This window comes from Neopsephotus bourkii, unplaced genomic scaffold (genome assembly GCF_033783945.1).
Source record: "Neopsephotus bourkii isolate Nb327-2 ecotype Australia unplaced genomic scaffold, CSIRO-AGI_Nbou_v1 NB_196, whole genome shotgun sequence".
Classification (NCBI taxonomy): domain Eukaryota; kingdom Metazoa; phylum Chordata; class Aves; order Psittaciformes; family Psittacidae; genus Neopsephotus; species Neopsephotus bourkii.
The window spans coordinates 1912115-1927213 of NW_026900709.1; the positions used below are offsets into that span (position 1 = coordinate 1912115).

Consider the following 15099-nt stretch of genomic DNA (forward strand, 5'->3'; position numbering starts at 1 on the left):
CTGTTGAAAATATGTATTTGTCAAGTAAATTCACCTTACTTCAAATTTTCTAAAGGGGGACAAAAAACAAACAAAAAGGAACATTCATGGCATTAAAACCACTCAAAACTTTCCAAACCATCCATCCTTTTTCAGTGGCACTATAGACAACAAAATCAAACATGGGAGAGGAAGAACACCTTACTAACAGCTGGGTCAAAACAACCCATCCACAAGAACACTGCTTGACTGCAAGAGTCTGATCGAGTTCTCCTATACTGTGAGCTTCTCTCTTATACAGCAACTGAAAGCTCAATATTTAAACCATGACCTGAATAAAGACACTGTTTGACAGCTACTTGTAAAGAGCTTATAATTATAATTATTAATATAATTTTACTGGTATTTGAGACAGATGGAACTGCTGCATCTTTGTGGGCAATAGCATGAACTGACTTTGCCTATCCTGGCATGCCAGGGGAAAAAGATTCATCTTGCCATCTCTCAGGTATAAGGCAGGCTGAGCAGTTCAGCAGGTGGTTTTGTTCACATTAAAGGCTTGTAAATGGTGCTGCTAATTGAATTACAAATTATCTCATTATCAGATACAGTAAGTAATTTCTTTAAATTAAGTGGAGATTAATTAGAATAGCTAGGCAGAATAACTGAAGCACCACCCTCCCCATCAACATCTAAACCTGTCAAATTATTCTAATCTGACAGGAATTGATTTAGGATTATCAGATGCATCTGTTGAGCTAGCATCAAAATTCTTCAAAATCTCAGTAATCCTCCTCATATTGAAACTTAAATATTTGGTATCTATAACTGTCCTTAAAAACAGGGTATTATGTAGCTATTTTTCTTAAAATAATAGATTCAATCATGCATTTAAGTGCTTATGAAGGTCACACTTGTTTGGTGTTTCAGCAGATTAAAAAAAAACAATAGAAAACAGACCCTATTATCCTTTGAAACGTTACAATTTATAAAATTGTTATGAGGATCAGAGGAATATTTCCTGATAGCTAATAATTACACTGAGGTTTCCTGAGGTTATACAGACCTGGTTATACATGGTCGCTAGTAACACTGGAGTAATCAAGGTTATTCTTCATATCATAACACTGTGTCTATCTGTAGAACAAGACAATAAAAATACTAAAAAAAATAAACCAAACCAAACAGGTTTTGGGAAAGAACATTCAAATACAGCAATTTCAAAAATCTGTTCCTAAAGGAGCAGAATATGGTCAAACATTATAAATCATTATTAGCAGCTGTAACCTTAAGGACAAAGACAATTCAGAGATAATCCGTCAACTGATCCAAGAATTTTCTTTCTCCTCCCATATGTATAAGCAGTGCCATATGAAATCACGCAAAGCTTTGCAAGCAGCATTTTTACTGCTGAAAAATAATGCATTAAACTCTTCTCATGCGAGTCACAATATAGTAAATCATGATAAACTATATTTTAATTAGAGACTATGAGAAGGAAATTAATTTCACCAACAACTTTCTGTGGTAAGGAGAGATAGAGATTTGATACCAGCTTGGTCTTGTAAGCAACTCTAACATTTCCCAAAGAAAATTTATATTCAGAACTCCGTATTTGTAACATCAGAATGGGGTTACCTAGCCCCTTGGTTCCCAGCAGGAAGTGTTCCATTTTTTGCTCAGTGACTGACAACAGAATCTGATGGTCACAGTCAAATAATTACTGGAAAAATTCCATTCAGAGACATCACAGGTAGATACATTTTTATGTGGATGCCTGAGAGGGAAATGTGGCAAATCCAGATTTTGTCTACCAAAGTAGATCATGAAAGAGGAAAAAGGAGAAAAAAAAAAAAAATCTACTTTAAACTGTTGACTTGAAAAAAAATTCTGTTCATTTCCCAAAGATTTTTCTTTTTTTCAGTGACTGCATGTGGGTGAAAAATTCATATCTTAGTGGGATTTAAAAACAAACTAGAAAGTACACCTATACCAAGAGCTGAAAGCCAGTGAAAAGCTGAATACAACACTCCCGCATCTTTGAAAGTCACAACAGAGAATAGTTAAACCAGCGCTAGAAGATTGTCATTTTGCACTGAGAAACAGAAGGAACACAGGTCAAATACCCTCTGCCCCCAAACCCACAAAAACAACCAGGCCACTGTAGCTACCTTTGAAGAAACACCGGGAAGATTTACCCAGAAGTGAGACAATGAGGTCAGACACACTGTCAGATGTATCAACCACAGAAGTAAAAAACATTACTAAAAAAACCCTCACCCAACCACAAAACCAGCAGTTCTAGAAGCAGGCAGTTTGGGTCATTTTCAGTAAGCTACACCAACCTAGCCTATCTCTGCTGGGCGAAGAAAGAAGGCTCTAGATATGGATGTTTGTTTTAGTAGTAACCATCACAGTTCTGTTGAACTACAAGTTTCAGTCTATTAAGGTCAGGTTCATCAACAAACATGACGTTCTAGGCATTGTGCTGCCTGTGAGAACCTTTGCACACACCCCTGTGATAAACTCCCCATAGAAAGAACCAGGCACCCAAAAAGGCTATTTTGAGAAAAAATAGGCGAAGGGAAGACAGTTTAGGATTTAGATATCCTCCAGTGTCTTGTGCCAGGTTATACAACCTTCATGAAATAACTGTAATCCAAAAGACATACCCAGAAACTGAAAGCCATTTAAACAATATCCGAGATTAAACAATCATTACAGAAGAGACAACCTAAAGAACTTGTGACAAATGAAGAAAAGCTTGTTTCTTTCCTTTTTTGTCTTAATGCAAATTAACATGGTATTAAAACCTGACAACTGCCAGACATGGCAGTCTGTGTGGACACAGCCACATTTTGGCAAGTTCTCTGTGGACTTATTATCAACATAATACTGGAGACATTTGAGGAAGGAAGACAACTCTCGTTACTGACAGACTTGCTTGCTGCCATCCACATTGAAACTGCATGTGTGTTACAAGGAACACAATCAAGGAAAAAGTGGATATACCAAACAGCTGTAAAGGAAATAATGAAGAAGAGGGTTAGAAGAGTTAAAAAATGCTGTAAAGCATTTAAGGTCCTCTATAAAACTACAAGTGGTACCATATTAGAAAGCAGACTATTTCCACAGTTACTAAAAGAGGTACCATAAATTAACGAAATGACACACTAAAATGCACAAACTTAAAATCTGCTAATCCCTTTAGACTCAGCCTCTAACAATTTTGCAATAGGAACTGCAGCTCCTTTTGACAGAAACTGTAAATCATCCCCTCAAGCAGCATATCTTACTGCAAATAGGTATGTAAGAAACTAAATCTGTCCCAGCCTGTTCAGAACAGTGTTTTAGAGCAGCTTATGATTATATTTTAGAAGAACTTTTCCTCATTTAAAAACTCCATCAGTTTTACAGTTAAATCCAGAGATAAATTGGGCGCTTAGAGATATTAGAGGCTTTTTCAATACATGTTCTAGACATTATACTACCTTTCATGTTATTCTAGAAGCTAGTCAAGCTCATTGTTTGAAGTCCAAAAGCTTTTGGAAATAGATGTCTAGGGCTAAGCTTAAATCTTTAAACACTTTTCAAAAGGCAGATTCATTCTGAGAGCCAGTTTTAGCAGTCAGCCTTTTCAACAGGACCTATTTGCAAAGATGGATCTAAAATAAATTACTTTATCTGGCTGCACCAATGAAAGCCATTTTCAGAAAAAAAAATTAATACATCAGCCTGTTGTATTCACAGAAAGCAGCAGTTTCTAATTTGTCCTTCATACAGCTGCAAGTGAAGAAAAGACCTTAAATTCTTTATCTTGGGAAGAGGAAGGGATAAAGAAGGGAAATGCAGAGGTAAAATACTGAACTTATTTATTTGGACAGTAGATGAGGCAACAGTGATACGTTTATTGATTTGCTGCACTACTAAGTAGCGTACTGTTTTCAGCCTTCCAGCTTTCATCAAAAGATTGAGCTGTTTAAGTCAGCCTTTGGAAATTCACTTTTCAGAGATGCCACCTTAAAACCGAGCAAAAGTGCTATCATTTCTGGTTTCAGTTGGTAATGAGCAAGCTAATTCTGTGAGGACTCTGATCCATGTACTCTGACATGCAGAGTTGTGCTCAACAATGTAAATAGCTGCCCTGGGTTCAGCAGCAGCAGTCATTTTTCTCCTTCTCAGTAGCTGGTGCAGTGCTGTGGTTTTGACTTTCAGCCTGGGAACAGAGCTGATAACACCGATGCTTTCAGTTGTTGCCAAGTCATGTTTACTCTGACCAAGGACTTTGTGAGCCTCATGCTCTGCCAGGGAGGAGCAGAAGCCAGGAGGAAGCAGAGACAGGGCACCTGACCCAAACTAGCCAAAGAGGTATTCCATACCACAGCACATCATGCCCAGGATGTGGAACTGGGGGCAGTTACTCGGAAGGGCTAGATCACTGCTCGATCAGACTGGGTATCGGTCGGCAGGTGGTGAGTGGTTGCATTCTCTTCCCTTGCTATTTCCCTTATCATTATTATTATTGGTGGTAGCAGTAGTGGTTTGTGTTATACCTTAGTTACTAAACTGTTCTTATCTCAACCTGTGGGAGTTACATCAATTCTCCTCCCCATCCCTCCGGGAAGGTGAGGGTGGGGGGGGGTGGGGGGGGGTGGGGAAGGGGAGAGTGAGGGGTTCTGATGAATGAGTGAGAGGACTGCGTGGTTCTGATTTACGGCTGGGCTAAATCACCACAGTAGCAAACCAAAGAAACATGTCGTGTACTTGCTTCTAAGCAGCAAATATGCTGGAACAGGGTATTTAGCATGGAAATTATTAGCATGGAAATATTAGCATGGAAAAAGATCCCCATTATAAATATGGAGATGTCAGATCTGTGTCCTTTAGGACATCTCACTCCCTCTTCTGTGATGCACCCCTGCACAACTAGCAAGCTAACAAACAATTTGTTAGCAAGTATTGGAGAAGAAATAAAAAATGGAGTCCCAGACATTAAGACACATTTCTACTATAGTCTACCACTCTTAACAAGCCAGTAGCTCATTCATTTTCTGAGAGATCTGTGCGCTCATAACCACAACAAATGACTGCAGCTCTAACAGTCAGAAGGGGAAGATGATGTTCTTTATGTCCTATGATCTTTCCATGTCTCCTGATATCAAGGAGACTTTGCTTACTAATGCTGGCTTATTTTTCTTCTAATAACCTTTACACAAGCAGAATCTCAGAAGCAGGGGAGGAGCGATTATGGTCTGCATGAGCCCAAAGTCCAGTTTGTTTTCTTAACACCTGACTTTTCTCAGCAATTACTTAGCAAATTCACTTTTATTCAGAATATCAGCACAAATCCCTGACATTTTGTCCCTTGCTACATGCAGATAATTAACCCATGAAAAGAGTACTTTCACACCATGAAATGAAGAAAACAAGACTGTTATCTGGGAATTCATCTGCTCCCTAGACAGTAGAACACACAGTCTCAGTTAAGTCACAAAAAAGGGCTTCTGATAATACTATCTCATTGTCACGATACAGCCCTTGCCCTTACAAATTCATCTACAGAGGCAGGGCTCAGGGCCCATGCAAAATTTGGAGGATGCCAACATTTTTTCTTCCCCTTCCGCCAAGTTTTAAAGGAATAGAGAAGCAACCAGGATAATAAAACAAATGGGGCCTGAGGAACCTGCTGCTCATAAAATGACATGAAACCCAAATAGAAACAGGAATTTCCAGATTAGACACCTGCTTAAAACAAATATATCACAGCTCTCAAGCATATAACCCTGGGACCAGACCCTTAGCTCACAGGGGGGTCCACACATAGATAACTGTTCTTCTATTTCGTGAGTGTCTTTTTGCCAGTATTTCTAGCAACTGAGAGAGCTAGAGTATTGGAACATAGATATTTTTATGCTTCAGTGGATAACCTCTTGTTACTGCTGTTTGGATACAAACCTGAGTAGCAAAACAATTCACCCCAGGCTACATGACAGTTTACTTCAGAAGTTGCTACAGAAAATACTTCAGAGCCATGTGTTCAGGTGCACATGTTTTAAATTCCAGGTAAGCATCTTCCACAGAAGTGTGAAACTGCTCTTCATACCCAATACAGTTCAAATGCACTGTCTAAGCTTTTTCCCCACCATATTTTAATCATATCCTCAGTATATTAACATCAAAATGAAAACTTTTCCTTATGTGCCGAGAAGCTCATTTGTAATTAATTACTTCTCAATGTTAAAAACACTGCTGTTTTTTCTACTTATGATTCTACAGTTCCAATAAATAAAATACATCCTCTTTTATTAAAAAACAACAACACCACTCACCAAACAAAAAACTCCATCAAAACCAACTACAAAGCCTTTTCGCTCAAAGTAGCAATACATTGATGTTGTGACAAGATGGACTATAATGGTGATTAAAAAAGTTGCAACCTCAGGTAAAGCAAATATGTGATAATGTGAGAAGGAAATGAAGCAAAAAGCATGTGGCAGGAAGAAAAGCAAAGGCATGAAAAACTAGTTTTTGCCACACATTGGGATTCTACAATAATTTTAAATACAGCAACCACATGAGAACCCATGATCAAAATGATCAGTACTTTTCCATTTAAGTGTAGCTACACTGTAACTGAAAAAAATCTTGCAAGTCTTATCTAGAAAGAAATCAAGTCATTTTCTTATCCTTCCTCCTGCTGCATTCAGTAGTATTTTCAAGGGAGTTAAAGGGGGAGGAAGATGCAACTACTTTTATAACCATCAGAATTTCTTAAAAGATGAACAGTGAAACTGGTGGGACTTTTCTTTGCAGATAGCAGGCATCAAAGTGGCACAAAAAATCTCCAGGTACTTGAGCATTACAGGAGCTGGTCAAGCTTCTGAATGAAATGATTTAGGAAGAGACTGCTGGTTCAAGCAGCAGCTCTGCAGTGATGATACCTGATAATCTCGGCAGCTGCAGAGGAGCAGCATCCTGATGCTAACTCACAAAAAGCAGCTTTGCTCAGTCTACCAAAACTTGCATAAACAGGGGTTCAGGTTTTTACTTTGACTCATCTTCCCTTTGGATCAACTTTAATCCACAATGTAGGCGACTATGCCCAAAAGCCCGCTCACCAAAGCCTTTGGAAATGCTTGGGTGGCCAATTTTCCTCCAGGGAGCAAATCTTTTGCCTCAGGTGCCTCAGACTTGCTTGCCTCGGTGATATGCATCTCACACTGGAGCCCACTGGAATATATAGGTAAGGGGTTTCTCTCTTTTCACCTCTGCAAGAACTTGGGTGCTACCCATAAAACACTCACCAAACAGAACAGTCCTGGTCTGTGAAGCAGCTCCACACTGCAACACAGAGAACTTCCATTTATTAGGGACTGACTCCATGCTGCAGCCTTCCAGAAGCAGGGAAAGAGTTTATCCTAAATTTTACCTATAAAAGCTGCTAAGAACACAGCCAGCTGTCTCATTCAAAAGGATTTATCTTCCTGGCTAGAAGCACAGTTGCTTTTCAGGATATGACTATGTGAAGTTGTCAACTATCAGCTGTCTAGCAGACCTGTTCCTCAAGTGTAAATGGACTTGTGACCACAACAAAAAGTGATTTTCCCCCTTCGTATGTCCTGTTAGTTTTACGGAGCCAGCACAACAACAGGCAAGCCAGATTCTGAGTTCCCTCTTATAACAAGGGGAAGTGGTTGCTAAGCTGTATTTTATCACACCTGCACAACTGCACTGAAAAAGCAGGTGTAAACAGAAGCTGTAATTTGCCCTGCTGTTGCTGATGCATGGGAAGGCAAAAATCCCAGCTTGAGCCAGAGCCCTGGTTTGAACACACAAGGCTGCCAGGTAGAAAAACAAAAACATCATTTTACTACCAAACTGCATGTGTTTGATCTGAAAATCACTAAGGCACAATGAATACAGAACCCACAAAAGAAGTCTCTGTACAGTCAATTTTCAGAGAAGAGCAGCAATTCCTGTAATGAACATGCATTAAACCCTCAATAAGGAAGTTAATTAAGAAAACGAGTTTGTTGTGTTGGGTTTTTTTCCCCTCAGAATAAGTATTTTGCTACAGAAAAACACAGTATATATGGTAAAAATGGTTTGGTAGTAAACGTTCTTTGTGGGTCTCTACTGGTACCAATAACAGAGTTCTGCCCTAATACAACTTAAACTCAGTGCAATGGAATGCAGTATGTGTATAAAAAAAAGGCAGCACCCTGAAATACCAGAAGATCATAAAAAGCCACAGATGTGCAGGAAGAGCTCAAAACCCACAGGAAAAGGAAAGGTCAGCTATTTGCTATTCAAGTGGATAACTAAAGTGCATTTTTTCTCCCATCACACACTGGAGCAAGTTTCAGTAGAAGCAAAGTACCATACGGTTTCCTCCATCAGTAATTTGGAAGAAAAAAAAACATAAATAAAAGTCTGTAAAGAGCAGAAGTTTTCCTTTTTTGGTCACTCAGATTATGAGGGAGATTTTGAAACCACATTCAAACATTCCTGTATCTATATTTTCCAAATTTTCCCTTTAACTCATCCACAAAAGAAATAACAACAGCACCTTGAAGCAGGAGGCAGTAAATAAGGATATCAGAGAGCTGACAAAGAAGAATACTGAAGAAGGTTCAGAGAAAACCATGTGTATGGTGTGACATAGACACAACCTATATGGAGGAAAGCTACAGATTAAAAGAGACTGTTAGTCACAAGCAGAGAAACATAAAAGGAGGAAGAAATCAAAGAAAAAGGTCTACTTGTATCATTAAGCAAGGAGAAATACAGAGTAAGCCTCTAAAAATGAAAAAAATCCTAACCTTTACAGTGACTCATAGTTATAAAAAAGAAAGTGTAAGTTTTGCTAAAGCAAACAGGAAAAAAAAGCTAGTGGGGTACCGCAGACTTGATGCCTAAAGAAATGTCAGGTTCATATTTTAAGGCCTACGTTTCCTCACTAGCCCCAGTGGAGGATGAAAAAGAAATGTTTAGTGGGTATTCAGCTTTGGTTTTCCCATGCCAAACCAAGAAAAGGAAAGCAGACCAGGGCTAATCACTGAGGTTCCTGGTCACCAGGATAACTTCCTGGGGGCTGACTGAGAAACCCTTTGCCTCTGGACCATCACTGCTTGTGCTCTGCAGCAGAAATAACAGGATTCTTGAAAAAATGGTAGCTTCAATGTTTATGACAGCCTCTTTATAAATACCTCCTTCCCAAATTATAAATAAAACCGACTAAGATTTGTAGTCAAACTCCAAGTTTCCCTTGGATATGGTAACTGTGGTAGATTCACCAGGGTTGAATGCTAAGCACAGGTCTGTTGGGAAACAAATTCTGTTCCCAAAAGCTTTCTTTCATTTTTATGACTACAGACCACCAGAAGAAAAGAGATGAGCCAACAGCCTGGAAACATGATAAACAAGAAGTATGAAAAGACACATTTACAGCACACAATATGTGACATCCTCACCTGTAGCTCACAGAGCCCTCTTGACTAATACACCCAAACCAGACACCATACAAATGACTAAACACCAACTTGCAGCATAAGACCACATGCTAGGTAGGCTCAGAAGTTCCTATCACAGACCTTCAAGAGCAGTTCCAAGCATACTACTCTGACAGGGCTCAGAGTAATTCACCTGGATACACAGCTCATTCTTTACATTAGAAGCATCACCTTCACCAAAACCCTATCATACTACCAGCACACAGATACCCACTTGCTCCTCTTCCCTTTGCCCAAATATGTAATACTGCAAACAAACAAGGATGAGCAAGAGAAGCAGGTCAGCAGCCAAATCCAGAAGAGACATGCATGACCCACTAAGCTGGAAACATCACTGTGACTTCATCACTGTGGCTTGGTTTAGCCATAATTAATTTCATAAAGCACAAAGTTTCATACCTGTTTGCAGGTGGAGAAGGAGCTCTTTGTTCTTGTTCAGTCTTCTTACACAGAAGGGAAACCAAGGCTGCCAACTACTCCATGACATTTGTCTGCTGTTAAGGCCCAGTTAAGCCACCCTTGGTTAATTTACAGCCTTGACCACAGGAGAAAGCCCCTGGGGAGGGTGGAAGCTACATAGGTAACTTAGCTCTGAAAGGTAACTTTGCAGGCAAAAACTTCAGTACTCATTTCGGAGTGGAAGAGGGAAATAATTCTCTCTGTTTAGATGTTTTCTTTTCCTTCTCTTCATTCTTGTTACTTTCTTTATGGTTCTGTCCATCCAACTTTCTTCATCTCTTATAGACTGCCTTTCTTTTTACACCAAGCATTTATAGCTTCAATTACCTGACAAAGAATAAGCTTAAATGAAAAATTTAAGGTATATATCAGACTTAAGTGAAAAATGTATATTTTATTCTGATAAATTAAAATCTGTAGCCGACAGCTGTTGGTGTTTTACCAGTGAGTATTTTTACAACTGTCTTTCACAAAACATTCACTGAAATCACTATTTGCTTATGAGCTGAGAAGAAAACCTTCTTGTCAGTGTGTTCCCATGTCACAAACCACAGCAGCTCCTGCTGCACCCAGAGCAACAGTACCACTTCGCCCACATCACTAACCTTCTTCAGCAATAGGCATCATTAGGTGTTTAGGGGAACAAGCCTGGGAATAAGACCTTATGAAATTGCCTTTCCCTTTTGAGTGGTTGCAACTCTTATGTGTTAGAAGAGCATGCTCCAAGGTGTTGGTTTCTCACAAAGGTATCTTAAGATGTTTGTGGAAGCCTTTGAACGTCAGGACTCCTTCAGCTATGTGTTTGAGTTTTTACATATGTTCAGGTCCTAAAAGAAATGTCCCTTCCAACCATATATTTCTTATGCAACTGCTCCTAGGAAGTCAGAAGTAATGTAAATTCGAATGAAAATAGTTCTTCTGTTTTGGTATTTCTGCATGCTGTTGCTTTGTAAATGCAGGCTGTCTGACTCTGCAGAGAGGCAGCCCACAGCTGATGCATCACTGAGCTCTTCTTTTGAATACTGAAGTAACAGCAAATCTTAGACTGACTTTCAAACAAGTGAGCCTGGTCCACAGGCTGGGTATGCATGAAGCTTTTCCACGAGAATTCTCCTCTATCACACATGCCTAATCTCAGTGGTGGGTGTTATTAATTCTTATATCCTCTCACACATCTTCACTCTCATTACCAAGATTTTGATTATATTGGATAATGTCTTGTCTAATCTATTAAAATGCATATTGCATAACAAAAAGACCTTACACATCAAGAACTGTCAGTCCAGCATATTCCATCTCCCGCTGACACAAGTGGGAGTCTCTTACACATAGGGAGCTGAATATATGAGCAGCGATCTGTGGCATGGCTATAAGAACAATACTGCCTTTAGTCACTGCTAGAACATTAGCAAGTAGAGAAACATTTATCTTCTGTCTGTTCTTTGGTATCTTGAAGATGAAGCATCTTTACTCTGCCTCCAAGAAACTCACCATGTGCTGCACTTGGAGAAAAACAGTCAGGAATAATTAAAGAAGACATCTGCTGTCCAAACTTCTGACAGAGGCATCTTTGATAAATAATTCATCTGAAATTCTTGAGAGGTATGAATGAGATGGCAAAAGAGGTGTTCCTCTTCAGCACTCAGGCCTTCCTGGGTAACCTCCTACAGCACAAGCAGCTTATAATATTGGAAGGGGCACAAAGAGAAAACAGTTTTAAGAAATTTGTCAATGAAGCTGTCAATAGAGGTGTGTGTTGTAATCAGGTACTTGCATACTTCACAGACACTATTATGCAGTTCATGAAGTATCAGATAGCTTCCAACAATGAATTCACAGAAGAAGAGGGAAAATATCAGACTCAACTCAGTAACCACAACTGAAAAACAATATAACACATTGATAAAAGTTCGCACAGCATGTGTCCTTCATGCAGGACTATGGTGACAAATACCCATGCAGTTACAAACTATAGGACATTACACTATTTAGATCTCAGGGAGCATCCTGACAATTTTCTGTCCATCATATATTTTTAGCTCTATTGGTGTACATAGCACAATTTGAGTGCTTTTAGCAGAAGGTCACATCCAGTGAAGTTTCAGCACCAAACCATTTTCCATCTTTGCTTTTAAATAGCTTGATTTTAAATATTTTGTTACACTTCCTTTCATGGGATGTGCCCATAAAAGTCAGAAGGAGGTCCAGGGAGTTGGCTCTTCCAGCAATGCAATTGTTTTGCTTTCTCTAAGATCTCCTCTTAAAATGCCAACTGAATCACTTGCAGTAAAAATTCTGGTCTTTTTAACCTTATACCATTCTTCCTAGAGCTCTCCTGATCCTTATGCTAGGGATGTTCAGGAAAACAAATGTACAGAGAAGCACTTTATCCTTTCTCATAGTCAACAACAATGAACCTGGAAAATCATACAACTAAAATTTTAACAGAACCATTCTTTGTAAATCAGGCCTCTTTAACTGAAGGACAAGTCTGGATAAGTAAATACAGATCAAATATTTGCATATAAAATATATCCAAATTATATGTACATATTTACTGCTTCGGACTAGATTAGTTCATATGAAAATAGGCTAATGAACAGAGGATTGAAAAGGTACATGGGTACTTGAGTTGATCTCAGGTGAAAAAAAAATATTTCAAAGATTTGTTGTTATGTGAAAGGTAATGCATAACAGGGGAAGTGAAAGGCACTTTGTGCTGAAGAGGGGCTTCCACATGGTATGAATTTGACAAATTCAAAACAGTAGTAGTATGGTTCATCAGGAAAGGTGAGATAGATATGTAGAAAGACATTTGAGTATAACCCACAGCAAGCTACTCCTTGCTCATACTTTGATACCCTGAAAAATAGTTTTCACAGATTTGGTTATTTTCTTCCATTTGTGTGCTATATGGGTCAATTACATTAAACTTTGGATATTTTCCCATCTACTTGTCAACCACCATATACTAAATATAAATATTGATTTTCATAGAATCATAGAATCATAGAATAGTTAGGGTTGGAAAGGACCTTAAGATCATCAAGTTCCAATCCCCCTGCCATGGGCAGGGACACCTCGCTCTAAACCATATCACCCAAGGCTCTGTCCAGCCTCGCCTTGAACACAACCAGGGATGGAGCATTCACAACCTCCTTGGGCAACCTATTCCAGTGCCTCACCACCCTAACAGGAAAGAATTTCCTCCTTATATCCAGTCTAAACTTCCCTTTTAAGTTTTAACCTATCACCCCTTGTCCTATCACTACAGTACCTAATGAAGAGTTCATCCCCAGCACCCCTATATGCCCCCTTCAGATGCTGGTATCAGATAATTTTTCAGATAATTATTCAGATAATTTTTTTTGTCTCAGTTAATCAGAAATCATCTGAAAGACTCTTGTCTAGCCAAGTCTTCCAAAGGACAGCTCCACATAGATCCTCTTAGATTGCTATTACTGTACTGAGGGGGAAATATTTTTATATCCCGTTTTGCTTTCCTTCCACTACTGATGGAAGAAAAGTCACGAGTTGAATCACCTTGCTGTAATCCATCCCACAGAAGCAGGAGCAAGGGTGCTTAAGACTATTCGCAACTAGATTTAATTAGGACCCATTTTGGATGACCAAACTGACTTAACAGAAGGGTGAATGGAAAAAAAACAAACCCTAATCAAAATATGTTATGCTATGTACATGCGTATGTGTCAAAGGACTCTAAGGACTTTTTTTGACTTGGAAACAGGTGGCTCTTAATAGAGATTTTAAAAGTTTATTAAAAAAAAATAAATATGTGGAGACTTTAAAAGATATTTTCCTGTCTCATGTTTGTACTCTTTTGGCATTTAAGCTGAGAAAACAAGCACAATGTTTGTGCTGCAAAAGTAATTAATACTTTACACATTGCTAAGAAGGGACAAACTTTTATAAGTTGCTTTGTAAGAGCTTCCAGCACAGCTTCTCTCCTCCCTCTAGTAATGCCCTGAGGTGCACCTGAACAATAACCATTCTTTTGCTGCTTTAGTCTTCTTTCACTTGCAGGAGGTGCATCTTATCTTTAAAAGTCTAGACACATTTTGACAGAAGACCACAATGTAGTTTCAATTTGCTTTTATTTATTGGCTGACCTGGCCCCATCACTAAGGTCGCATTACACAAAGATGAGAGCCTACTATGCCCCCTGCTAAATAGCTAGGTGATTACACACAGTCAATGATCAAAATCAATGTTAAGGAAAATTTGAAGGCTATTAACAAAGAGGCCAGAAATAAGAAACCTTATATAAATATATAATATTTTGAAATGCTTTTTTGAATAAGATCAGCTAAACAAACTTCTCAGGGCAAAACAAACATCTTACTGGCTACTACTAAAATGTTGCCATTTTGCTCATGCTTGTCCTTTGAAGAAAAAGGATGGATAAATTTGCTTACATAAAATACAAGCAGACTCAGATTCTTGCAATATGTGTGCTCCCAATACGATGTTGGATCTGTTATTCAGACAAGAAGTAGTTTAATTTATACGGACATCCACATCTAGAAACAACAATTTTTAAGGGAAGCAAGAAACCTATTTTCTCAAAATTACTTAAATGATAAAAGTCCACTTCTCCTATGACAATTATGAAATTGCTTTTATGCAGTTTTATATAGCTTTTCTGTTTAGTGTAAAAGAGTATTCTACTGGGAGATAAGAGAGCTGGTGGTCAGGAACTTAAATCTGCTCATCCTTGTGTATTGCGTCATGATGAGAAGTAAGAAATGAGTCTTGTTACTCATGAAGCCTTATATTTGGAAGGGATTCATTCTCATGAGCCAGTTCTAAATAGATGTCTCCACATGATATATCTTTGGAAGATATTTACAGATGACTTAAATCACTCACTGAAAAAATTAAAATACAATTATTTTACCAAGAAACATGCCTTTACAAGAATGTCTCATAGAATCACAGAATCATAGAAACAAACGGGTTAGAAAAGACCTTGAAGATCATCAAGTCCAACCTTTCCCAGAACTGCCAAGGCCACCACTAGTCCACGGCACTGAGAGCCTCGTCCACACAGTGTGCAAACATAAACTGAAAGGCTGAATGTGGTGGACATTATTGAGCAAATAATTGCTTCCTCCAGATAATGTCATAT

The 15099-nt window shown here is 38.7% G+C and overlaps 1 long non-coding RNA gene across 1 annotated transcript; it reads right to left on the reverse strand.

Moving 5' to 3' along the window:
* Positions 1–361: 361 nt before the first annotated feature.
* Positions 362–9928, reverse strand: LOC133224267 (uncharacterized). The gene is made up of 3 exons (XR_009728815.1): positions 9891–9928; positions 1046–1116; positions 362–550 (listed from the first exon to the last, which is right to left on the reverse strand). It is a non-coding gene; the product is annotated as an uncharacterized LOC133224267 (long non-coding RNA).
* Positions 9929–15099: the final 5171 nt, after the last annotated feature.